The sequence below is a fragment of the Pieris brassicae genome, chromosome 2 (genome assembly GCF_905147105.1).
Source record: "Pieris brassicae chromosome 2, ilPieBrab1.1, whole genome shotgun sequence".
Lineage (NCBI taxonomy): Eukaryota > Metazoa > Arthropoda > Insecta > Lepidoptera > Pieridae > Pieris > Pieris brassicae.
The window spans coordinates 20,483,255-20,496,834 of record NC_059666.1 but is presented as its reverse complement, the minus strand read 5'-3'; the positions used below and the strand labels follow the sequence as shown (position 1 = coordinate 20,496,834).

At 34.2% G+C, this 13,580-nt stretch overlaps 1 protein-coding gene across 2 annotated transcripts in view; it reads left to right on the top strand.

Moving 5' to 3' along the window:
• The window catches only part of LOC123718713, a 59,990-nt gene that overhangs the window by 3,893 nt on the left and 42,517 nt on the right, over positions 1 to 13,580 (top strand). The window contains exon 1 of one of the 2 annotated variants that reach the window (XM_045675475.1): positions 9,284 to 9,420. The exons of the other annotated variant lie outside the window; for it this stretch is intronic. The gene's annotated coding sequence lies outside the window, so the exon portion shown is untranslated. Of the gene's footprint in view, positions 1 to 9,283; positions 9,421 to 13,580 lie in introns of those variants that run through there. 2 annotated transcript variants of the gene reach the window in all.

Genomic DNA, 13,580 nt, shown 5'->3' with positions numbered 1-13,580 from the left:
CGTAATAGAATATAAAATGTATTGCAGAGAATCATATCGGATTTTTTTTATCACTAACTTTGGCGCTAAGTTAATAATCTCATAAATCTCAGATAATATGAGCAATCACGATAAAATGTCAAAAATGTTCTAAGTTCAGGTGATTGTAGGTTTAATAGCCCCTGAAATATCATTAGTTACAAAACCCTGTTTCGCGCGATTTGGTATTTTATTTCCAGTAAATAGCGTTGATATTACAATATCAAACATCGTTAAAGGTTGTGAGAAAGGTTTTGATTTACGCAATTACATGCAAATGGTTTAAGGTTCTATACGGTTCTTTAGTAATTAACTATAAACGCAATTTTATAGTCGAATAAACACCAAATAAGAAAACTTTGAGAGGCTTCGCGTTGATATCTTTTGTATTGAATTTTTAAGGTTTCATTGCCTAATAACTCTGATATTTTTTTCGTTTCATAAACCACTGTCTTCTTTATTAACATCTCTGTGTCCTTGGCGCGACGGACAGTGTCTTATGCAGACAGGAATCGGTCACCCATGTAGTCCTGGAATGCGTGGCTGTGGCTTCCCAAGGAATGAAATCCTCGGATTAGTGAAGGTCGCTGTATGAAGCCTGCGAATGAACTAGGCTGGCTGAATTAGCGAAGTATTTTACGTAAAATGGACCAAATGCTTGTATGAAACTACATCATTTTTTAATAAAAAATCTAATATTTTTTCTTCTAACACTTATTCTAATTTCTCTTTGTATACACTTGAGATATCTATAGGTCTGTTGCGCACAGTTAGAAAGTACTGTACAAACATTTATTCTCATTTGTAAAATACATATTTAATTCGCGTAATATACGCTACGCATAATTTTGATGGCTTTCACCGTTATTGTTTGTGCTTACCTATTATGACGTTCCGTCAGACAAATGTATTACATTTTATTAGGAGCAGTGTTGCAGCTGCAGCTCTTATCCCCGAGGTCGAAGTTCCGAACCTGATTATGAGCCGTTAACGTGCAGTCAAACGGGGTGAGGCTGTATGCCTTACTAAAATGTCAACAGTGTGTGTCAAATAGAGAACATCAGAAAGTTTCCTATTAGAAAAAAACAAAACCTCAAAGTCTTGTGTTATATTTCCATAGCAATGACAACAGTTAAAAAGAGTGCCGACCGAGGCGACAAACAGTACAACAACTTGGCCAGGGGCTCTTCGGTCCAGTCAGAGGTTTTTTTTTTTTTTATGAGGTGAAAATGCGCTTGCGCAGGCCCGCGCCAAGGATATCGAGTTTGACGCGGGGACTGTGGGGCTGGGTCTACACTCAAATCCCTCTGCTATTCAGAGGGGTAGCGAGACCCGACCCACTAAAAACACCTCAGCCTTTCACACGCCCTTAAGATGGGCCCTCGGGGTTCGCCAGGCATTCTACCCAAGGGTAAAAGGAATGTTGAATTACTGACCACTTGTAATTTCCATGCTCGGCCTAGAACGTATTGCTACATTCTACACCTACACAGTCTCCTTTCCATAGTTCGATGCCCACTGCATACTATAGAAATTTGACCGTGCCCTCCATGTACGGTTTAAGCACTCGCCCGGTACCGTACAACCCTACCAAAGGCCGAGAACAAATTTAAATTAAAACTTGCACTCGCACCGGAAATCGAACCCAGTACCCCTCACCACAGCAGTCACATACAAAGACCGCTAGGCTATGAGGCCCTTTTCCAGTCAGAGGAATGGTTAACCTTCCTTAACATGTGTTATGTAAAAGTTATTAAGTAAAATACTGTTTACATGTCAAAAGGACAACCCACAACACAACACTCCCTGTGTTGGGCCTAGTGTAGGGGCCAGTGCACTTTAATAAATAAATAATAATAATAAGCCTTTATTCCACATCTTCCTCCATCATCATCCGGGAGAAGGCCTCCTCCAACTTTTCCCACCCTAATTTATTTTGTGCCATCGTCATCCAATTTCTTCCAGCTACCCTCTCGATCCCGTCGGCCCATCGCTCTATTGGTCTTCCTTTGTTCCTTTTTCCCATTGGACCAGTCCATTCAGTTACTGCTCTAGACCATCTGTCATCTCTGCACTTTACTTTATCTAAATATACCGTAAATTGTGTTCAATAAAGATTTGTGTTATAAAATACAAATATGCTCAAATATAATTGTTACTAAGTCCGACTGGCATCCGAGTTTGAGTCTGAATACTTGTGAATACTAGTACTGTAGATTTTTAATAAATGTTTTAGGACTATTAATAAGTTCCGAAAGCAAATAATATTACACTGAAACAGTTATATATATAACTAGTTTCGCCTTAATATGATTTTGTTGCTTAGCCTACCTTTTAGTAGAGCTTTTCTTTTTTCATGTGTCCTCTTTCTTGTTCCATTTTTAATATTGACCAGATTTTTGCACTTGCTAATTAATCTTATCTATTTTATTCTCTCTCTCAGTGGTTGCCTGGAAGAGATCGCTCAATAAGGCTGCCAGTTGCCCTTCTTCTCATTTACTTATGACAATTGTATTATATTTTTGCAACGAGGTGTTAATAAATAAATAATATATGAAGAGAATTACCGAAATAATAAAATCAAACTTTCACATGAATAAATAATTTTTAAGTACAAAAATCGAAAGTTGACCCATTGACAGCGAACGATCTTTGAACATTACATAATTATTATGCTTTAATAACTTTCTATGACAAATGAATTCCGATTATTATATAACAATATATTTAATGAGATGGTTGGCTATTGTTAGATTCGGATCTCTTAATTGACAAGTAATCTTAATGTCTACTTTCCATGGATTGTATTCATTAAATAATTTATCTTTTATTTAAACTGCACACTACATACCACATAATAATAATTACTATAAATAAAGTTTCAATATAATGTTCTAATTAATGACAATTACGGTGAACATAATATGTAACTACATATTTTAATTTAAAGTAAGTAATTACGTATTTGAAGATGGTTATTGGTTCGTAACAACGGTTTTTTTTAAATTAGTCATTATCATCAGTATCAGCGTAATTTTTGGTCCATTTCTGGACGTAGGCCTCCTCCAGCATCCTCCAGTATTCCCTGAACATGCCTCTTTGCATCCACTGGCAGCCAACCTCCTTGACGATGTCGTCAGTCCACCTAGTCGGTGGGAGGCAACGGCCGCGGTGTCTTTTGTTCTGGCGAGGCCACAATTCAAGGAGCCTGCAATTTCATCACCAAATATATCAAGCTCTGTATAAATAGCGTTTATTCTGTTGTATTCGCAAAGAATTTGAGTGAGGCGACTGATTTTAGAAGATTCTGTTGATTTTGATCCTTCGGAACGACAAAGGGGAGACAATGTTAATATTTTGTAACATTACTATTATGTTTTTGAGTTGTTTTTAATAAATGTTATTAATTTATTTCTAACTGTGTAATATGAAACTTTTATATAAAAAATTACCTTAAAAAGCACGAGTTGCTTAACAGATTAACCACAGTTATAATTAAGATAGTTAATCAACTTTACGTATTCATAATACAAACTATTGTTTCTCTTCCTCCTATACTCAATGCATATATTCGTCTCTGTCACATTATACGAATACGGATTCCAAACTTTTTGCGGCCTTAAGGCTTGTGAAACAGAAAAGATTGATTTCTTTATAGTTATTGTGTAAGTCTGTGTCATGACATATTGGAAGACAATTCACAAAACTCTGAACCTACCTAGTAATAATAAATTTGGTTTGGTCCCCATGGCTATGTACATTTAATGATGGCAGCATTTCCTTGCTGTATTGCGATACTAATTTGTTGAGAGGGAGAGAAGAACCAGCTCCGGAGTCACCGGTAGTATCTACCAGGCGCCACCTTCAATCTGTAATTAGCAATTGAACCTCACGGCCCGAAAGTCTCTACTCAAAATTGAACAACATCAAAGTTGGAGGAAAGACTCTTATATTTGAATCGTTTATTATTTTCTGCCTGGCGACGCCAGCTTTTGTGCTTATCCGAGGTAAAACGAGAGTAACGTGTCTACGTGAGTACCATCCCATAACATAGCCCGTCCCACCCTTCAAGGGATCAAGACATCCCATCCGGCCGCTTGCCATCGTCTCTAACGATGCCTTTTGGCTCCCAAATGGCTAGTACACTGATGAAGGCAAGAAAGTGGCATATGATGTCGGTGGGCGCGGCGTGGCGAAAACGACCTGCACTCTTTTAGGAATGAGGGCCATGTGATGTGTCCAGGGCTGCTAATGTAAGTTAGGACTCTATGAAGACAACGCAGTTTGTAACATTAGAGAGTGGTTTCTTAAATAAACTATACGAGTATGTACGGAAGTGCGTGGCAGTTATGCGAACTGATATTATTCAAATATACGTCATTTCATTTATTCAAAAATTACTTACTTTTATATGATGTATCAATATTATTAGTGTCACACTTTTAGGAGTGTAGTCTTAAATATTTAAGCTGTAATTTCAAGACTCAATTTGTATCTTTACTACGCATATATGTAAACATAGTGAAAAAGTAACTATGCCAAGAAATAAACATTTAGATACCTAATATAGTCAAGTTTAAGCCAACATTTAAAAAAAAAAACAATATTTTTAATGGCAATACATTAATTAATGAAGTTGCCCGTTAGAATTCATCAGGCGTATATTATTTATATTTATATATTCTTACTTTCCAATTACGCCATTAGAAAAACCTTAATTTTCTAAATTCGAAAGCACGTAATATCTTCTGAAAAATTATATCCCATTAGGCTCGTGCTTGTCTTCAAGTCAATAGATTACTAATTATATACATTCACAGTTTGTATGGAAAACAAAACCGTACCGTACCGGCATTAGACCGAATAATGACCACATATGTCTTAATTACCTAAAGATAAATTATTAGTAGAACTGTTGCAAAAAGCCAATTTATATAATGAATGTAGCGTCATCCTCAGGTCTCTGGCAATAATTATTTATTTAATTTTCCAATATTTCCACAGCTTATTAAATAGACAATACATAGAAGCCAAAAACAGAATTCACAATTAAATATAATAAAACACAATTTAGACTATCGGTCGAAATTAAAAGATGCATAGTCCTATGAATTAGATTAAAGTACAGTTTTGTAAATTGATTTTTCAGCATCACGTCAAATTATAATATTTGCGGTTAAGTTACGTTATAGTGAATACATGAATGAGTCTGTTATATTTAATCTGATCAGTTTGTAAGAGCCTTTATCGCTTAACCGTTCAGTTAAACCGTTTTAGCGGTACCGAGTACGCTTCTTTCTGTTAAATATGCTCGTATGTTGAGCTCTCAATTACGTACAAACCCCAATTCATCAAATCAGATGCGACAAAGATACGGTTGTCTTTTTTCATCATAGATTAAACATAATTTGACAAAAAGAGACAAATGTGTGGCAGAGCTGAACCAATGACTATTTTAGTTTTTATGAAGGTAAAGTTGAATGTGAAACTTTGATATTACTATTTTTGTCAGTTAACAATTGGTATGATTTATTTGCCGTTTCTCTGCTTTAACTAGCTGCTCTAACTGCTTTAAATAGTTCCCAAAAATATATACACTCAAATCTATTTATGTATACAAATATTACACACACATACACATGTGTGTGTAATATGTATGGGTGTGTAATCATATGATTAATGTCAATCTGACACTGACATATATGTGCATTTGTATTTATAGAGTACAATATCTGCACGATATTATATTTATAACAATAATTTATAGCCAAATAAATTGCAAGGCAGTTAAATAAAATTAATTTAGTGAAATTCTTGTGTGTCAACAACACACAGGTACCTGTTACTGTAGACAATAGTCTACAGTAACAGGTACCTTATTAAAACAAAGATATTCAAGCAGTCTGTGACAAACCTTAACACAACCACAAACTGGTTCTTTTAATTACCTATTTTTTATTATTGCTTAATACAAATACTATAAATAAAGAAAAACACTAAGATTTCATGTGGAGGTAAATTTCTTAAAAACTAAAAAGTTGAATCAAATACAATTAATACAAAAACTATATAAAACCATTACATCAAACAGATAAAAAAATTATACTTTATACATAATATTACATTTATTTCAGCCAACTAATCACATCCCAGGTTGGCAGAAAATACTTTTTAAGAGTCTTGCATTTTTTTTCTATACGCTAAGGTGTATCAAGTGTTATAACGTAATTCGAATGATATTGAGTTATAATTTACAGCATAATAAAGAATGATTTGAATGAGTAAAAAATAAACACATTTTAAATAACATATATCCACGGATTAGCGAGATGGTTTTCTTCTCCATCTTGGTCGAAAATAGTTCAGGCCATTTTCGAACCCCCTATTACTCCATTGTAGATACAATTTTAAATTTATATATAAATATAGCGGTATGTATCAAATTTCATTTAATTTGAACTACTAGTATAAGAATTATAACTAATCTTTTAAGTTACTTTTGTCACTAACTCACTAACTGACCGATCATCAAAACTCTAAGGAACTTTTAGAAACATAGGAGTTAGGAAGAAAAATATTATTTATTTAAAACATAAAATATTGATTGTTGTCAGTATAAGAGTTTATTACGTTCGCAAATTACGTAATAACTTAAGACAGAATATCCCATAAATAGGGACTGAAAAATTAACTGACATCGACCCCACAACTTTTTCCGGTAGAACTCCGTTGCAGAACTTGTTTTTTGTTACAAGTTATGCACTTGATGGCACAACTAATCGTGTAATAATATAAAATCTAATTATATAAATGGTATTGAAAACATACAGATAAAGACATATTTGAACGTTACGCTCCAATGCATTCCGCTGCTCAGGCTTCTTGTAGTCCTTGACTCTTATTTCCTATAACCATTAGTATTAACCACAGACATTTTAAGTTTTTTATCTATGGTATTAAAGAGTACACTATTTTAAGTGTTCAGAAGTTGAAGCGTGCATAGGTAATAATAATTGGCAGCTTGTCGCTCTTCTCTTTAAATTACTATTATAAAACTTGCTTTTTTTTCTTTATAATGACAGATTTATATTTTAGTATTATTAAATTGCGCATTTACATCCGCTCGAACGGTGAAAGAAAACATCGTGAGGTAACCAACGGCCTTAGATCCGAAAAGTCGTCGGCATGTGTCAGGCACAGAAGGCTGATCACCTATTCTCCTATTATATTGATAAGTTATCATGGTACAAAACTCTGAGGCCCAGGTTGTAGCACCACTGATTTTTTGGTACATATTATTTTAAGCTGCAAGTAACTTCTACTGTTGTAAACACTTGATTTGTTATTGCAATAACGACTTAGGAATTATGTTTGATATTAAACGTTTTTCCAGTTAGTCTAATTAATATGAAACAAGGTTGACTTAGAATGTAGTTTATCAGATTCCGGATTAACACCACCTTATAATATTTATAACAGAACTATGAAACTAGCAGTGCACCGTGGTTTCCTGCGTTAATTCGGACCTGGCATAGCAGTTTTCAGCATTAAATGTACAATCCATCACAAAAATCTCAATATATATATTCCGAGTTGAACCCAAACTTTCCAAATAATTAGCCTTTTGTCCGCTAACTCGTACGACGAATTAAACCAATATGGCTAAGACCTAAAAGTCGACGGCGTGTATCAGGCACAGAAGGCTGATCACCTATTAAGAACAAAATACTGATTACGAAACATATACATCAATCTGAGTCAACAAGAGTTTGTGTATTGTTTCTTTTTTAAGATTTTGAACGTTAGGGCAGCTTTTTCCAGCTTCTCCATTACATTACACAAGTTTATTACGATTTCAACGGACTAAAACTACATACGCTTTTTTTACATAACTTCCGTCAATAATCTTCATGTTCTGTGCATCTTGCCGACTTACGTGGTTATAGCTTCAGATAAACAAAAAGCGAATGTCGTTTGACCTTCTCGAATGAGGCAAACCACTGAAGCATTACGTGTCAACTAGATCATGGAAATAAATACCATTTTAGGTATTAGAGTAATTTTAATAAAAATATTATAGTTAATAATATTAACAATATATTAACAATATATTGTAATATTCAAGAACAGAGCCTGGCTCTAGCTGTTCTATTAAAAAAGCCGGTGTTCACAAGGTTTGTACAATTGGACATGGGGACAATATAAAAATGTAGATAATTATACTTCAATTACACTACACAACCTGATTCCATCATCCTCTATCAAACAACGATCGTCTAGAAGCGCGCTGGAGTTTCACCGCTTTGTTGTTGACATCCCCAAGTGTCGCACTGCACGATTTGGATCGTATATCTTGTAAAAGCAAAGGATTGGAACTCCTTGCCCCCTTCCATCTTCCCTAGATAGTTTATTATGCGTTCATTCAAGCAGCGGTTGAAAAGGCATCTCCTGGACAGGCGTGCCCTCCAATAGGCCACATCCCACTTAACATCAGGTGGGATTGTGGTCAAACGTCTGTCCAGTTAGTTCCAGGTAGTTAAATCTAATTAGATTCTTGTTACTTTGGTTTACATCGTAAAACATTGAAACTTTTTAATGATAAAGTATTGTATCGTCATTATTATAGAATGTTGATTAAATTTGCGCAAAAATGTGGCAAGAATTCACTGAAGTTAATGGGAATAAAACTTTTCCGACATTCCTTGTCTTCTTAAAGATTACCCTGGTTTCAACGGCTTCAAAGGTCATCTACCTGATATAGGATAAACTGCAACTTGCTTTATTTCACATAAATTACAAAAATATCCGGAACAATTATACAACAAAAACTAAAAGCGCCACCTTTAAATGTGTTTGCGAATATTCTTCATTTGTTTTATTTATTGTTTTTCTTGATAGCATATACTGCCCTTTGTGGTTTCCAAACTATAACCCAGAATCTTCACCCGGGTTCATGATACAAACAGCGTGATTTACAAGTTAGTTATAAATGTAGAAAATGAAATACTTCAATAATGTTTGGCCGAGATATTTCAAAACGCTCTGAGACACGGTAAACTAAGCCAATAGTCGTCAGAGAACCTTATGTTTCTCAATACATTGTTGAGATTTGCAACCGCATCTTAGGAGACAGGTCTAATCTTTACCGCCACGGTTCATCGACCCTGTTCCCTTATAGCATTTCCTACATAAAGGTAATGTAATCTTCGCGAATATTACCTTGACACAAGAGTCAGTATTTCTATGCGCGCCATCGGAGCGCGACGTCTTGGCGGCCATGTTTTAAAAACCATAAACAAACGTTCCAATTTTAAATTGGCTGCGTTCTGATTAATTCGCATTCCGAATTTGAAGTGTTTTTTTTTCTGTGTTTTTGTGGATTGCCAGTAACACGTTAGACAGGTACTTTCTCAATTTTTTATTAACGTTTATTTTCTTTTTTTACAATTCCAAATGAGTTATTAGTTGCCGTTTAACGTTTTTAGGCCAAGTATAAATTAAGGCAAATCCTACAGCAGCAACAATTTCGTTTAACAAGTACATGACATCTTAATGATTCGACTTTCACAAACTTGACATGATTTAAGCAACAGTAGATTTCCGTTAAAGCAATTCGCAGACAATAAGTCATATTCCTGGGAATGATTACAGGAAATATTCACTTTAATTGAATGTAAAGGACTAAAGATAAATAATTATTGTAAACAATATACTACTAGTTATGACTGACGCGCAGATATATCAGTACATGTGACTCTAATCCCTGAAGTTGTAGGTTCGATCCTCGGCAGTGCTCCAATTGACTATATATAAGTTGACATCATTAGGTAACCGGCATATCTCAAATACAAACATTCACGACACGTGCCAGACAGAAGAATGATCATCTTCTTGTCTATGAAATAAAAATTATCAAAGTAACAGATGCAAACTGAAGCCAAGATAGGGTTGTAGCGCCGCTGGAATATTGTTATTATTATGTCCTACGAGAAATGGCCAGTTAAATTACTTCGTTACTCAGTGCCCTCATCTTTTATTATTTGAAGGCTTATTATTGTTGTGCCAGTACCTACAAAGGGTACCAGTAGTAAAACCCCCAATGGGTGTGATAAAAATATTGTATTAAAAAAATAGGATGTAATGTCCATTCTTCGTTAATCACAGCTTTTGCTACTTTATTATCCATTATTTCTTATGAAAATAACACGAGAGGAATAAGGACAAAACATTCAACAGTTATATTTGGCGTATTTTTGAGTAGGAAGGAAAGATACATTTAACTATCATAGACAAAACGCATCTTTTCAAATGCATTTCTTCCTTTGGTATTTATGGCGATAATTAATTGGGTTTTATTATAAACTGTCGACTAAATACATTACAAAGTTGTCCCATAATTTCATTCCTAAAACCCTCAAAATATATAATTGAACGATGTGACATGACATGACCGAAAAGACCGATCATTTATTGTAAAATAACACGTGAGGAATAAGGACAAAACATTTAAGAGCTATTTTTGGCGATATTGATGAATATCATATTAGAACCGTATACGTGTGTAATATAATTAGAAATAGGTACAAAATATATTCGATTATTATGTATTTAAATGTCACAGAGAAAACGCTTTTCCCCGAAAAGGAACAAAGATAGTGTGATTATAATTAAGCATTAAATTGCTTTATTTATTCATTTGTTGTATATATAGTCAGAAAAAGTTTACAAACGCGTGGTGGAAACAAACTGTAAGCATGGGTTGTTTTGAGACAATCGCATGAATTATTATTTTTTTAAAAACATTGCTACGTCTGAACTTGTAACATTTGAAAGAAAGAAAAATACCACAGAAGGATCGCTCTGAACATTCTCCTAAGGGCCACGATTTACCAGGAAACTGTTACGAGCGGTTCTAAATACGTTTCATACAAAGCCATTTTTACTTAGGTATTAAAAATGACGCCAAGTGAGCGTTGACACTGAATCCTTACGACTAACCGCAGACAGAGTAAAATAATCAATTTAAAAACATGCGCTCCAGATGGTGTTCAAACCTTCGACTTCAGCGCTGTATTTCAACCCCAATCCCTAGTTTCTTCTTTCAAGCAGTTATTTATATTTTTGACTAATAGAGCAGTGTTGGCCTTGTTGCTTCAGCGAATCTCATCCCTGAGGTCGTAGGTTCGATCTCCGGCTGTGCACCAATAGGCTTTCTTTCTATCTACGCATTTAATATTCGCTATAACACTGAAGGAAAATATCGTTATGAAAGTCGTCGGGGTGTGTCAGGCACAGGCTGATCACCTACTAGCCTAATAGATTGACAAATGATTAAACAGATACAGAAATCTGAGGCCCAGAGCTAAAAAGGTAGTGGCACCGCTGATTTATTAATTATCATATTTCTATATATGTATCTAACATCTTTAAACGGTTTAAATGATATATAGCTTCAATTCAAAGAAACATGTCATATAGCGAGCAAATTTAACCTCATATTATGACCAACATCCGTTATTCTAATTACACCAGGGAATTATAATCAGGGTTATGTTACAACATTTCGTTTAAACGTCTATTTGTTTAATACGGCTTAATGAAATGTAATATAACAAGCAATAAATATAATTAGATGTTGCTATATAAGTGATACTAGCGGACCTGATGGAGAAATTTAAAATCAGTAGAAGCGTTAAAAATTTAAATTACATCGCGAATTTCGAATCCACTTAAACACGTACAATTTTTTTAATCAAAATTGGTCCAGCCGCTTAATTACACACGCATACAAGATTTTAGAGCTATATATATAAGACTATAATAATAATAAGTCGTTTAATTGCAAAGAAATTAGCTATATAAAAAGTGTCATATTAATTATGTTATTAATAATTGTTGTCAAAACTTATGGTCTAAATAATCTTACAAGCTATTAAGCCATCAGGTATAGGAATGTAAGATACATACCTACTAAATCATTGGAAAAAAAACCTGGATTGTAACATCAAAACGGAAATGCAATTAATCGCTATATTTGCATAACAATAATTGTTTTGTGCAGTTATTTATCATATTTGAATAATTAATGAAAGTAAGTTACGTCTAGACTAGATGTTAGCATGAATAACTATATTCAAATTTATGAGAGAGCAAAGTAACGGTTAATATGAGATAATCTTGGTCGTGCGTTCGAACTCTGGCGGTGGATTCATTTACGAGGCAAGTGACCAGATACGAAAGGCTGCCACTCTTATGTGCCTAAAAAATGAATTTTTGAAACAGAAAGACAGGTCTGCTTCAATCTTCAGTCGGTAGCTCATGTCTGAGCTTCGTGGTCAGCTAGAAAACCTCTGTAGTGGACAATCTGTTTCCACCGGTTTCTGACCAGCGCCTCTCTTCTAACACTGCACAGTTTTGAGGACGATAACTCTTTCTTTGGATGGATTCATCTGGTTGGTGAACGACCAGGCGATCTTTTGCCTTCTGTGTTAGCAACCACATTCAGTTTCAAGTTCTCATCATCTCAGCGCATTGTATGAGATGAGATAAGTCGTTGATTACTTATTAATACGCGCGTTAAATACAATTTTTATAGGAAACTTATCGGTCCTAATAACAGCAATCTCTTGGATTCCTGGGGAAGAAATGTTTCGATTTTGTATAGAACTACTTGTCTTAATGATAAGATTTTCCGCTTCTTTCTTTGCGGTACAACAGAAACTACGAAGCAATGATTTCAAAACGTTTTAATTACGAAAATAATCTGATGCACGCATTTGCAACGAGTTTTAGGTCATCGCTCTTCATCTAGTCACACAACGGTACCATTTAGAGTGTATAGATACATTGAAGTTCTCTTTATGATGCCTTCGTAGTTTGGACAACAAAGTTGATCTATTATATGAACCATAACTTTTAAATATTAGGGAAAAACTTATGTATCATGAATAATAAATAAAAATAATATATCCCAGGCTCTTAAGGTCCTAGAATGGTGTTTTTAGTAGCAGAATCGATAGAAAATTCTCTGACATGCACAGAAGTAAATGTCAAGTATAACTTGTGTAGTTAGAATGAAGCAGAGGTATTTTTTTTGTTACGTAATACTGGAATTAAAATTACGTGGATGTAAACGACAGCTCACAGTAGTCGAAATGTATTGTATAAAAAATAATTGTCATCATAATAAAAGCTTACATCTAGAAACATATCATAATAACAGCAAACACTTCAACAGGCAAACATGTGTTACCTGATGATAACTAAGAATTCTTACACACTATAAATATGGGTTTTAGAAGTAAAAAATATAAAAAAAACTTTATGTTAGACAGATCAATTACAGGGGAAATATTATTCTAATTATTGTATAACAATAAAATTGTTTTGATAAGATTTATGTTGCAATATTTCGATATATTAAGAGCAATACTTTCACACGTCCTATTATCGCTTATCATTGATAAGTTTGACAATCTTTGATATAATTCTACAATACTCAGCAGTATTATGTAACAATAATATTCATATTAAGATAATTTACCGAGAAATTTGTTAACAAT